The sequence below is a fragment of the Eptatretus burgeri genome, chromosome 6, assembly GCF_056783735.1.
Source record: "Eptatretus burgeri isolate ZD-2024b chromosome 6, Ebu_testis_v1, whole genome shotgun sequence".
NCBI classification, from domain to species: Eukaryota; Metazoa; Chordata; class Myxini; order Myxiniformes; family Myxinidae; genus Eptatretus; species Eptatretus burgeri.
This window is the reverse complement of record NC_140966.1, coordinates 113945448-113960075: the sequence shown is the minus strand read 5'-3', so window position 1 is coordinate 113960075 and position 14628 is coordinate 113945448. Positions and strand designations below refer to the sequence as shown.

General features: G+C 48.3%; 1 protein-coding gene across 2 annotated transcripts in view; it reads left to right on the top strand.

Annotated features, from left to right (window-relative positions):
* The window catches only part of LOC147025661 (uncharacterized), a 61383-nt gene that overhangs the window by 29820 nt on the left and 16935 nt on the right, over positions 1-14628 (top strand). The gene's annotated exons all lie outside the window — the stretch shown is intronic.

Here is a 14628-nt window from a genome sequence, read left to right as displayed (position 1 = left end):
TAACCGAGCTTTTTTTAACTCACCATGTCAAAGCATGCATGATTATACTGTTACGGTTGTGGAAATTCACAGGACACCATATAGGTCCTGAGATCAGTTATGTCGATAAGTCTGTGTTCAGATAGATTTCCCCACCGATGTTTCAAGGGATTGATTCGTGCAACCGGGCTGTGAATCTTCAGTTAGCCGTTTTTCTTTTACTATCTTTATTTTGGACCAACCGCCTCTCAACCACCACAACCACCACCAACCGCATCTCAACAACCACAGCCGCCTTCTTCACAACCGTCTTCACAACAACCACCTTAACCACAACTGCCCAACCACACCACCATCACGACCACCACAAAATGCCAGCCATGCCACCATTCCCACAACCACCGTAACCTCAACCACCACCTCGTTTCCACCTCGGCACACGGTTGCGAGAAGCCTGGCATTTGTGGAGGGAGAATGGACGACGGCCTCACCCCCTCCCCCCAACGAATAACCCTGCGAGAGGAACAAAAACCAACGAAAACTATGAAAAAAAGGCAAAAGAAAGGCCCCGATCCAGGGGAAAAAACGCCCTTCTTCTGGAAGTTTCCCGCACATGCTGGAAGACGGGGCGGGAGGCGAGAGCGGGTGGAGCTCAAGAAATAAGGATGAGGCGCAGGCTCTGGTGGGTGTGTGTGTACGCTGAAGCTTTTGTCTCTCTCTGAGCTCTGCATCGCGCACGCTCGCTGGATCATGCTCACTGGATCGCGCGCGCGCTCTGGCTCTCTGGCGGCGAGCTCTCTGGGTCGGTCGTGACGAGAGCGGGGAAAATGAGATTGAAGGCGCCGAGACGCCAGCGCTCTCTGGGTCGGTCCGCCCCTGAATGGCTGTGACAAGGTCGGATCGAGAAGGACGGAGCCCGAGAACTCTCTTCTCCTCAATCTCTCACTCCCTCACTCTCTCACTCTCCCTCTCCTCTCTTCTCCTCTCTTCCTCCTCTCCTCACTCTCGCACTCTCTCACTCTCTCACTCTCCCTCCTCTCCTCTTCTCTCAACTCCTCTCCTCTCACTCGCGGACTCTCTTACTCTCCCTACTCTCCTTACTCTCACTCTCTTACTCTCACTCTCTCCTTCTCCCTCTCCTCTCCTCTCCTCACTCTCTCACTCTCTCCCACTCTCCCTTTCTCACACTCTCACACTCTCCCTCCTCTCCTCTCACTCTCACACTCTCTCACACTCTCTCACACTCTCTCACACTCTCTCACACTCTCACACTCTCTCACACTCTCACACTCTCACACGCTCTCTCACTCTCTCACCCTCTCCCTCTCCTCTCTGACTCTCTCACTCTCTCCCTCTCCCTCTCCTCTCTGACTCTCCCACTCTCTCACTCTCTCACTCTCTCCCAGTCTCTCGCTCTCTCACTCTCAAACTCTCTCACTCTCCCTCCTCTCCTCTTCTCTCAACTCCTTTCCTCTCACTCTCGCACTCTCTTACTCTCCCTCCTCTCCTCACTCTCTCACTCTCTCACTCTCTTACTCTCTCCCTCTCCCTCTCCTCTCCTCTCCTACTCTCCCACTCTCTCACTCTCTCACTCTCTCCCTCTCTCACTCTCTCTCTCTCCTCTCCTCTCCTGCTCTCCCACTCTCTCACACTCTCACCCCTCCCCTCTCCCCTCTCTCACTCTCTCCCCTCTCTCACTCTCTCCCCTCTCCCCTCTCTCACTCCTCTCCCTGCTCCCCTCTCTCTCCTCACTCTCACTCTCTCACCCTCTCACCCTCTCACCCTCTCACCCTCTCACTCTCCTCTCCCCTCTCACTCTCTCACTCTCTCACCCATCCCCTCTGCCCTCTCCCCTCTCACCCTCTCACCCTCTCACCCTCTCCTCTCTCACTCTCTCACTCTCACTCCCTCACTCTCACCTACTCACTCTTTCCCTCCCCCTCTCCCTCTACTCTCTCACTCTCTCACTCTCTCACTCTCTCTCCTCTCCTCTCCTCTCCTACTCTCTCACTCTCTCACTCTCTCATTCTCTCACTCCCACACACCCACACTCTCACACTCTACTCACTCTCACACTCTACTCACTCTCACACTCTACTCACTCTCACACTCTCCGTCTCCTCTCTTCTCCCCACTCTCTCACTCTCTCACTCTCTCACTCTCCCTCTCTCCCTCTCCTCTCCCTCTCCTCTCTTCTCCTCACTCTCTCACTCTCTCACTCTCCCTCCTCTCCTCACTCTCCCACTCTCTCACTCTCACTCCTCTCCTCTTCTCTCAACTCCTCTCTCTCTCGCACTCTCTTACTCTCCCTCCGCTCCTCACTCTCTTACTCTCACTCTCTCCCTCTTCCTCTCCTCTCCCTCTCCGACTCTCCCACTCTCTCACTCTCTCCCTCTCTCACTCTCACTCTCCCTCCTCTCCTCTCCTACTCTCTGCCTCTCCCACTCTCTCCCTCTCTCACTCTCTCCTTCTCTCACTCTCTCACTCTCTCCCTCTCCCTCTCCTCTCCTCTCTGACTCTCCCACTCTCTCACTCTCTCCCTCTGTCCCTCTCTCACTCTCTCACTCTCTCACTCTCCCTCCTCTCCTCTCCTTCTCTCCCACTCTCCCAGTGTCCCACCCACTCACCGTCTCACCCTCTCACTCCCCTCTCACTCTCTCACTCTCTCACTTTCCCTCTTCTCCTCTTCTCTCAACTCCTCTCCTCTCACTCTCGCACTCGCACTCTCTTACTCTCCCTCCTCTCCTCACTCTCTCACTCTCTTACTCTCACCCTCTCACTCTCCCTCTCATCTCTCACTCTCTCACTCTCTCCCTCCTCTCCTCTCCGACTCTACCACTCTCTCACTCTCTCACTCTCTCCCTCTCCCTCTCCCTCTCCTCTCCAATTTTCCCACTCTCTCACGCTCTTCCTCTCTCACTCTCTCACTCTCCCTCCTCTCCTCTTCTCTCCTACTCCCACTCTCTCACTCTCTCACTCTCTCCCTCTCCCTCCTCTCCTCACTCTCTCACTCTCCCACTCTCCCACTCTCTCACTCTCCCACTCTCTCACTCTCTCACTCTCTCACTCTCTCACTCTATCACTCTCCCTCCTCTCCTCTTCTCTCAACTCCTCTCCTCCCACTCTCTCACTCTCTCACTCTCCCTCCTCTCCTCTTCTCTCAACTCCTCTCCTCCCACTCTCGCACTCTCTTACTCTCCCTCCTCTCCTCACTCTCTCACTCTCTTACTCTCCCTCCTCTCCTCACTCTCTCACTCTTTTACTCTCTTACTCTCTCACTCGCTCCCTCTCCCTCTCCTCTCCTCTCTGACTCTCCCACTCTCTCACTCTCTCCCTCTCTCACTCTCTCACTCTCTCTCCTCTCCTTCTCTCCCACTCTCCCACTCTCTCACCCTCTCACCCTCTCACCCTCTCACCCTCTCACCCTCTCACCCTCTCACCCTCTCACCCTCTCACTCTCTCACTCTCCCACTCTCTCAGTCTCTCCCTCTCTCACTCTCCCTCCTCTCCTCTCCTCTCCTCCCTCTCTCACTCTCTCCCTCTCTCCCTCTCTCACTCTCTCACTCTCCCTCCTCTCACTCTCTCTCACTCTCCCTCCTCTCACTCTCTCACACTCTCCCTCCTCTCCTCTCCTCTCTCCCTCACTCTCTCACTCTCCCTCCTCTCCTCACTCTCTCTCTCACTCTCTCACTCTCCCTCTCTCACTCTCCCTCCTCTCCTCTCCTCTCCTCTCCCCACTCTCTCCCTCTCTCCCTCTCTCACTTTCTCACTCTCTCACTCTCTCACTCTCTCACACTCTCACTCTCTCTCCTCTCCTCTCTCCTCTCTCTCTCACTCACTCACTCACTCACACACACACTCACACACACTCCCCCTCTCTCTCTCTCTCTCTCTCTCTCTCTCTCTCTCTCTCTCTCTCTCTCTCTCTCTCTCTCTCTCTCTCTCTCTCCCCCTCCACCCCCACTCCCTCTCTCTCTTCCCCTGCTGGCTGTGCGTGGTTGTGGCATCATGGCGGCTCTGTGAGTGAAGCTGTGAGTGCTGTGTCTTGTTGGTGTTTTTCCTGTCCCCTTTTCGCTCCCCTTGTGTGGTTGTGAGTTTTTCTCCTGTGTTTCCTTTCTTTGTTGAGACAGGGGAGAGAGTGAGAAAGAGAGCGTGCACAGTGAGTGTTTGGCAGGCCTGTTCAGGACTTCCTGGTTTTTGGGCCTACTTGCTGTGTTTCTCCGTTTAGCCTTTTTCTTCGCTAAACACTTCGTTCATATTAATCTTTTGTTTCCCTCCACTTTATAGTTTTGCTTGTGGCACATTTCCTTTTGGTTTCTTGATCCTTCAATTTACTTTGTTTTGTTTCACATTATGGCAAATGTACGTTTGCATCACCGTGTGTATGAGGAACTCACTCCAAAGAACGGGGTCATAGTTTGTCCCCCGGACGGAGTCAGTGTTGATGTCGTAATGGGTTTCTGAGAGCTCATTGGGCTCAAAAACATTCTCGCAATGTCGGGGATGAATCAACGTGTTGTGCTATTTTTGTCTGAGGAGCGATACGTTGCTCAGACGGTCGAAACTGGCTTGCCTCTCCCGCCGGATGTTTTTGTTTCCTTAAGTCCTTTGGACACACCTGCTGTTAAAATTATTGTATAAAATATTCCACCTTTCTTTAAATCCGAGGAGATGATCTCTGCTTTAAGTAATTTTGGGACGGTTGCATCATGGATTTTCATGATCCCATTACGTTTGCGTTCTGGCGTTTCGGTTCGACATATGTCGTTCCGACGCCACTGTTATATTGTTTTGAAAAGTGGTGCACGGTCACTTTCAATACGATTTCAATACGTTGTTCTTTTGACAAATACATTCTTGAAGTGACTCTGAAAAAAAAAAAAACAAGATATAAGCTATGTATGAAGAATTTTGGGAGACATTTTGCTGAAAGTGTTAATTTCCCCTCTGAATGGAGACTTTTGGGACACCGTGTGTATATATATATATATATATATATATATATATATATATATATATATATATATATTTATTTATCTATATATATATATATATATATATATATATATATATATATATATATATATATATATATATATATATATGAGCCTGGTGTTGGCGCAGTGGTTAGGGCAGCGGCTTGGGATCCAAAAGGTCCTGAGTTCAAGCCCCGTTGGGCCACTGAATGAATACACCAGGGGGTTGAGTCAGCCTGTCATCCTTCCGAGGTCGGCAAAATGAGTACCAGTATACTGGGCCGGTGTATACCCCGGTTAAAATAGGTGTACCATATCCCTGTGTTGTAAGAGGCGACCAGGGTTGCGTCAGGAAGGGCATCCGGAGTAAAACATGTGCCAAATCACGATGCGGATCATTCGGATGATCCGCTGTGGCGACCCCTAACGGGAGCAGCCGAAGGAAGAAGAAGAAGAAGATATATATAAATATATATATATATATATATATATATATATATATATATATATATATATATATATATATATATATATACATATACATCATGTTTATATATTTATATACATCATGCTTATATATTTATATACATACAGTAAAGCCCAAAATTATTCATACCCTTACCAAATCTGGTTATATAATAACCTTACCATAATATATAATATATGTATATATATATATTATGTGTATATATATATATATATATATATAATCTATATATATATATGTATATGTATATATATATTATGTATATATATATATATATATATATATATATTATGTATGTATATATGTATATGTATATATATATTATGTATATATATATATATATATATATATATATATATATATATATGTATGTATATATATATTGTTACGTTTGAGGGGGGGGTATGCATTCAAAGGGTAATTAGGATGTTTAATTAGGTATGCCATGCTGTTCGAGTGTACCAGGATCTCGATGTAATAAGTAGCAATTCAGTGGTGATAAGTTGTCTAGTAAATGTCCATTTCTTCAAGGGGGAAATGATAATTGTCACGTAATTAGATAGGGACACGGGATAGGGTAAGTGTGTCTGCGTAAACCCCTTTTAGTATTCTCTGGAGGCTTGCCGTGACGTCACAGGACAGTGCTGCGGATGGCTCCGCCCCGTGATCACGATTGGTGGAAGGCGACGGCGGTGGGCCAATAAAATGGCTCGATTGGAAGTGACGAGGACGGGAGGATAAAAAGTTCTGTTCAGGGTCGAAAAGGAAGAGGAAGAAGATCGGGACAGAAAGACCATTTTTTGGCGTGGAGGTTGTTGTGCTGGGAGCGTGCTTGTGGTTGCGCTGATTCGGCCCTGGTTTCATCGTGTCTTGTAGCCTTGCTGAGCCTCGTGCCTCACCTTGGTTGGCTCTGGGGTTCTGCTGGCTCGGAGTATGGGGTTGAATGGCGGGCGGACCTGCCTCCCTCTCCTGCTCGCAATTTGGCGCCAGAACTGGTTCCCTGGCGGCTGTGAGCGGACTTGGGCCAAGACCAGGAGGTCGACAGCACCACGGTTTCTCCTGCCCCCCCTGACGAGAGCAAGGCCAGCTCGTCCGACGCCAATCCAGGGACTGTTGCGTCCACACCACGGTCCAGCCTGACCACCAGGAATAGCTACGTTTGTGTGTGTGTGTGTGTGTGTGTGTGTGTGTGTGTGTGTGTGTGTGTGTGTGTGTGTGTGTGTGTGTGTGTGTGTGTGTGTGTGTGTGTGTGTGTGTGTGTGTGTGTGTGTGTGTGTGTACCTGGCGCCTTAGAGGGTTTGAGATTTGTATATTCATTGGAATTGTCTGTGTTCTCCCCACGCCCGATTCCACACCATCCCGTCGAATTGCCCCGGATCCCTCTTCTTGCCGAGTCTTGTTATTTCTGGTTAGAGGAATAAACGTTATCAACTCAGTGAAAAGCGACTCGTGCCACCTTCCTCGTCCCGTTTGCGGTAGAGCGATTAGAACCGCCATCTTTGGGTTATAAATAAATAAACCGCCTCCATCGTTTCGGCTCATTCTATGTTGGCGGGACTGTTCAAGTCCCGTGAACGTCACATTGGTGTCAGGGTGTTGGATGTTCGAACCCCTCTAAATTATATTTGGTATCGGGAGAATATACCAAGATTAGAATCTCGTCACGAATTGTGATATAAAATTACTACAGGAGAGCTCGCGAGCGCGGGAAAATTTTGGCGGGATTTTTCAAATTAAAATTAATTGGCGGCAAACGGGACTTCTGCACCATGGCGGATGTGCAGATGTTTGAGGAGGAAGGCCACGTGTCTGGCAGCGAGTCGGGGGAAGAAGGGAGAGACGGGGGTAGGGTTGGAACCTCCCCCATTCCGAGCGTGGACCGTGCTTCATTGCCCGTAATGGAGCCGGCAGCACCGGAAACCGGCGCGATGTCGATCTGGACAATGTTGGAACGTTTAATGAGTGCATTTACAGCACAGGGGGCAAAAATGACGGCACAGGGGGCAGAAATGAAAACTGAGATGCAGGAGTGTGTGGATGTTAAATTGGGAGAAATACGAAGTAAATTCGAGGATAGATTGGAGGAAACAAAGGTAGAAATTACATTGGAGGGGGAAAATATACGGAAAAAATTGGTAGATAAAATTGATGCAACGAACATTCGGGTTGATAAAGTGGATGAAAGCCTGGAACGTCATCGTGCCTGTGTGGATGCTCGTATGCAGCTGCAAATGGAAGAGTGGGGAGAGCTGAGGAAGCAAGGGATGAATTTGGCGGAGGAGGTAAAAGGATTGGAGGCTCGTTTGGACGAACAAGATAAAATTATGAGCCAAGATGAAGTCTTGGATAAAGGCCTGGTAGAGCCGTCTTTTGTAAGTAGAGTGTCCGGGTTGGTTGAGGAGCAGCTACAAACTCGCGACGGAGCCTTGGAGGAGGTTGTGCGGGCCCAGAAGATCCTGCGGGAAGAGGTGAATCGGTCCATTCAACGTTTGGAACAGGAGGCAAAATTGACCCATGAGACCCTCACCACAAAACATCTTTGGCCACAGTGGGCTCCGAAATTGGATACGCAGCCACAAGGGTGTTTGATCCCTGGGCTGGATTCGGACAAGGGAGAAACTGAGAAGCGGGCCACCGTAAAAGTGATCCCCCTGGTAAATTTTGACGGGTCAGGGAGCCTTGAAGCTTTTCTGACGCAATTTGAGTGCATTTCCCGACTAAACGGGTGGAATGAGCGGGAATGTACAGGGAATTTGGTGGCAACGTTGCGGGGACCAGCCGCAGATGTGTTAAACGTGATCGCGGAGGGGATGTTGACCAGCTCCCACATTTGCGAGGCGTTGAGCCGTCGGTTTGGGTTCGCGGCAAACTGTGATCTGGTGCGGGCCCAGCTCCAGCACCGCAAATTAAAGCCAGGTGAGACAGTGCAGGAGCTGGCACAGGACATTTACCAATCAGTCAGGATCGCGTATCAGGACCTTACAGTGGAGGCATGGGACAGACTGGCACTCGAGAAATTTTTGCTGCTCTTCCTGACCCTGAGGTCCGAGCGCTAGTGGAGCTTCAGGATCCACCCACCGTGCACCGAGCGGCCGAGTGCGCAGCCAGGCTGGCCTCGTGGAGTCGGCCGGGTCGGGTGCCCGAGAGGCCATCGGTGACGATCCGACAGGCAGAGATTCAGGATCAGGGAGGGGGGCTGGGAGAAATTGGCATTACCCAAATGTTTCAGGAAATTTGCCAGAAACTGTCAAGTTTGATAAGGCGTAATTCGGTAGTTGATGCGCCAAAGCGGCGTGGTCCAGCCCAGCCAAAAGAGCAATTCGATTATGGCCGAGGGGGCCCGGAACCGGAAGAGACATTTCACCGATACTCACGGGGGCCTTTTCTGGGGAGTTGTTTCCGGTGCGGGCGAAGGGGACACATGCAACGATATTGCCGGTACCCGGCGATGGAGGGACCCTCCAATAGACTTTTAGACTCGGAGAGGGTGAATCCTCCTGCTGAACCGCCAGGTCTATCCGAGATGCCCTTTCATAGGTCGGGTCCGGAGATCACTGTCGGGGATCGTGGAGACTAGATTGGGCTGAGCATATACGGCCATGCTCGGCTGCTGAGATTGTGGCGAAGTGCCTCCTTTGGTGAAAAAAGTGAATTGTGGGAAAATTGGCAAGGGTTTGTAAGTTCTGCTGGGTTTTAGAGTGACAATAGGGACAATGGGTAATTGGTAACAAAGCGGGCACAAGTGGCTGTCCAATGGCTGGTGCGTGGATTGGGTGAGAAGTGCTGTGTGAGTTGTTTTAAGTTAAGAAGTGAAATGTATGGTGCACACATTGATTTTTTATTGGACATGGTGTGGTAACAGGGAAGGTCATGGTCGGCGAAGTGTTAGAAATGCAGGTGTCACATGTAAGGCCGATGAGGTGGGGGAGTCATGTGGGTTTTGTGGGTGGGGATGATGTGCTTGTCCACAGGGATTGCTGAGGCTCACGGTGAGTGGGAATTGCGACCCCCCTTCAAGGAGATTCACCCCTGGTGGCTAATGGTGACAGTGTCTGGAGGCAACTGGGAGAGGGTCTGGTTGGGCGACCAAGGCGGGTAGGACCTTGGCGACCCAGGAAGGCCAGAGGAGCCAGTGAGACCCCTTCCAGTGTGTTGTACGGGATGAGAGCTGATGGCTACCAGGGGGGGGTGGGAATCAAAGGGAGCGGGGTGGAGAAACGTCCGGGTTGGACTAAAGCTTACCTGTGGGCATGTTTGCACCTGAGATGCCCCCATTATCTTGTGGTAACCCACCCCACGGCCATGACGGGATTCAGCCTGCATCATTAAAATGGGGACCATGACCTAGAAATGTGATGATGACCATGGTGTGAGTGTTGTGAAGATGTGTGAGTCCCACTCGATCCCGCACAACTTGACATGTGCAGCAAGGGCATGATGTCCGAATAATTTTGGGGCAAGCAAATTTGAAAATTGGCTCCCCAGGTAACGGTGGGCCGATTAGCATCCACTGGGGGAGGCGGTCAAGTGTAAATATCCCATGAATAGTGTCGTTAAGGCTTAGAGTAGGAATGTAAAGTATAAGTGTTGTGTTTTTGTGGAACCTTTTGTTTCCCCTCCCCAGATCACTGGAAGAGTGTTGGGCAAGAGCGATGATCCAGAGGATGGAGTGCAACTTCGCTCAGTGCTCTCATGTGATAAAATAAAATAAAAAAATAATAATTAAAAAAAAATGAATGATTGTTTTGGCGAGGATAAGGCCATAAGGGCGTAGTACATTAAGCAGGATAGGTAAGTTAAGGCCCGGTCACACCTTGACGTTTTAGCCAACGTATGCCGATTTTTGAATTTTTTTTCTAAAACGCTGGCACACGTTGAATACGTTATGGGTAAGTTTTGATAACATTGAGAGCACGCTGAAAAACACTGCCATACGTCGTTGTACGTTGGCTTTAAACGTTGTACTTTTTGGTTGTCCTCAAATTTTTTCATGCTTGAAATTTCACGACGTATGCCGGCGTATGACTCACACGTTCCGCTACGCTGGCCACAAGTTGAATGCACGGTCTGCGATCGTTGACAGACGTCAACACATGCTACTTGTAAGTTAATCATAAGTTGAGATACGCCAAGGTAATGTTTAGCGTACCCGAAACTTATTTCTAACCTATGATGAATGTGTTGTTGGCACGTTATGCGATCGTTGCCAAACATCGACAGACGTTACTTTTAAGTTACTCATAGGCTGAAAGACGTCGGTATAATGGATCGTCCTTGCGTCACCGTCCACGGCCACTGCCAGGACACTTATTTGCAGCATTCTTCAAACTTTTCTTCGGCATGACGAGGATGTTCACACTTCGATGTCTAGCTTGGCTATGATTCCAATTGTCCATCGGCAGCGTCTATTTAAAATAGTCGAGTTTGAGCGTTTTAACACGTTCAGAAGAAACGCTTCAAATTTCCAAACCCCAGCGTCAAAAAACAAAGGCGAGTGACAGCAATTTAAATCGTTCATTTTAAACAATGAAAATAGGTGAGTGGTACCGTTTAAAAGTCGTTGAGTGTAAAAAAAAATCCAATTGTTGAGCGCAAGCGTCTACTTTCAATAGTGGAGATGCAGCCATTTAAATCGTTAAATCGTTAAACGCAAGGACGATCCATCATAACCCACACCCTCCCCCTCACACTCACCTACTACTGCCAACATGAACAAACTACTACTAATACTAATACTAATACTGATACTGTTACTGCTGACATGGACATCGACTCAAAAAGGACTCGAAAACACTGTTGGGTTCCCCTTTTATGAGCAGCATTTTTATATACCAATTCCACAGATGCCAACCCTCCCGATTTCATCGGGAGGCTTCCAAAAATTCACCCAAACTCCCGCCCTTACGATCACTATCCTTATCCTCCCGAAATTTTGATATTTTTGCACTGTTCACGAATCAGAATGTACTAGTATGAGAATTGAATGAAAAGCATCGTCTGCTACGTATAGCATGTGGTAACTCCATAACGTTCGCTGCTACCAAATTGTACGTAAAAAAATGCAAATTCAAATGAGGAGCAGCGAAACATTGGGTCTGGATCTCGCTTATGCGATCATGCACTGAGATTTAGTGCATGCGGTATGTGTGCAATACAGTGCATGCGGTATGTATGCACAGTGTATATGCATGCGATACGCTCACTGCATGCAGCTGGGACCCGTACCAGCCCGGCGGTCGCGACCACCGTGCGGTGTTTAATTTAACAGCCGCTAGAGTTCTACGAGTCGCGCTGCAGCTGTGGAACATCGACTTTGAAGTTACCGATGCTTCAAGCCCTCGATGTTGATTACGAAATGGCAGAAAAGAAGCTTACGAAGACCAAGAAATGGTCTCAGAAGTACAAGACCGAATACAGTCTCCAATACCCGTGTATTCGAAAGTCTGAAAGAGGAATTCATCATGCGTATTGTACAGTATGCAGCGTTGATATTTCAGTTGAGCATGGAGGTCGCGATGATATTCGGAAGCACGTTGGAAGCAAACGGCACACAGACATTGCAAAGGAGAGATCTTCGAGCACGAGTACCGGTACACTTCTGAATTATTTCACCAAACAAGGGACAAGCGAGGAAGAGGATGTTACCCGAGCGGAACTTCTCTTTAGTGGATTTATTGTGGAACATAACTTGCCCATATCAGTCTCAGATCATGCTGGACCTCTATTTCAAAAGATGTTTCCAGATTCAAAAGTTGCTTCAAAGTATGGATGTGCAAAAACAAAAACTTCAGCAATAATTGGTGAGTTGTCAAATGTTACTGCTTCATCTATTGCCGATATTGCTAGACTAGCTCCATTTAGCCTAGCTTCAGACGGTAGCAATGACAGTGGTGAGGCCCAGCTATATCCTGTCCTGATTTCGTACTATGACAACAGTGCTGGGATTGTGAAGCAAGATTTGCTAAGTTTGCCTGCGTGCAAACAAGATTCCACTGGAGAAAACATTTTCAAACTGCTTGATCATGAGTTCAGTGACAGAAAAATTCCGTGGGGAAATTGTGTTTCCTTTTGTGCTGATAATGCCTCTGTCATGGTGGGCAAGCACAAAGGAGTCGCTGCTTATATCCACAAACAAAATCCAGAGTGCTACATCATGGGATGCCCTTGCCATATGATGCACAATACGGCCAAGAAGGCAGCTCAGGCCTTACCCATTGAATTAGATGACTTTCTCATCGATATTTACTACTACTTGGACAAAAGTAGTAAACGCGTCAAAGGAGTGAAAGCACTGCAAGAACTCTGTGATGCCCCGACATACAAGATTCTGAAGCATGTCGCAACAAGGTGGCTGTCCCTTGGTCAGTGCCTAGACAGGCTGATTGAACAGTGGGAGCCACTTCGCCTCTTCTTCAAAGAAGAAGTACGAAGAAAAATGCAACCAACTGTAGCCAAGACTCTAACAACGAGCAAGAAGGACGGCACTGTATCTACTGCCAGTACTGGCACTGCAGGATCAAGCACTAGTGGAGCAGCATTCACCACTACCACTGCGGTATCTGCTGCGAAGAAGACAGCAGGGACAGCACCAAAACCAATGCTGAGAGCAGGTAGCATCACCGGCCCTTCATCACGTTCATCTACAAAGCAGATCCCTTCAGAGTCGAGAAAGACTGTGATAGTCCCATCTACAGGCAAAGAAGGACCCAAGTTAAGTTCTGCTTTTGCCAAATCACTTGATAGAAGCTCAGCAAAACCTTCGAATCAGAGGTCTTCTTCCTTGGCTGCACCTACATCAAGCTCTCTCCTCAAACGTAAAATTGGATCTGGTACTACGAGTCTGACCTCTTCTGCTGGCAGTAAACGCAAGTGTGATCGCCCTGCGGCTAAGTGTACTACGAGTTCTACAACTAAAAGCGCATCTTCCTCAAACACTGTGCAGGAATCTAGAGAAAAACGTGTCAACAGGATGTTCTTGTCTCCACAAACAAAACTCTATTGTTTCTTCCTTCGATATGCTAACAAGCTTTTTGAGAAGGGGAATCTTCTGCTCCAAAGAGACGAACCCTGTATTCATCTCCTGCACGGAGAATTGAATGGTCTTCTGAAAGATATCTTCGTACGGTTTTTGAAACCATCGGTGTCATCGGTTGCTCTGGTAAATGTACCCTTCTCTGACAGAAATCATCAGAAGAATGATGAGGACCTCATGATTGGGAACGATGCCAAACTGTATATAAGGGAACAAAGGAGTCTCAAGAAATCCACCTTCACTCTGAGTGAGTCAGACATCCAAGGTTTCTTCAGTGCAGTTCGCTCATATTATGTGAAAGCCTGCAATTACATCTTCAAAACCTGGCCGCTAGATGATGAATTAGCCAAGCATGCTCAGGTGCTGGATGTTAAGCTACACCAAGAAGTGGGGTTTGACTGTGTGGAGTTTTTCATCAAGAAATTCCCCTGTCTGTTCAGTGGCGGTGATAGTGACATAGACAGTCTTGAGAGTGAATTCGCTCACTACCAGGCAGACGTCTCCATAGCTACAATTGCTACTGAGACAGTGAGAGTGGATGAGCAGTGGCATCGGATTTCACAGCTCACAGATCCCTGCACTGGTGCCAAGAAGTATCCTAATTTGAGCAAAGTGATGAAGGGAATCTTGGTCATTCCTCATTCGAACGCATCATGTGAGCGGGCACAAAGTCTTGTACGGAAGAATCACACTGAATTTCGTCCCAATTTGAGTGTCAAAACCCTGGAAGCTCTCTTAATTGAAAAACTAGCTCATAGCACCCCTTGCTACCAGAGAGAATACAGCAAAGACATAATCAGAAGGGCTAAAAGAGCCACACAGCTGTCACTCAGCAAAGCTGCCATGGAAAAAGCAAGCAGCAGTAGTACCAGCCAGTAAGGTAAGAAAAATATTGCTTCTTTTGTGCTTTTTGTTAATCTTTGATTGTCCCCTAACTTACTAATATTAACATACATGTAACATTAAAAAGTGCACAATTTTCCCCTTTTTTTGTTCAAAAAGTGGGAATTCTTAACATGTTAAATGCTCCAAAATAGGGCTCAGAGGGCACTAGAGAGCGTCTAGAACCCCAGAGCTTCCAGGGCCCTAAGGCGGGCCCTGGACCCCGCCGCAAGGGTCGAGCGCTCCGCGCTCGAGATGTGCGCTTCGCGCAC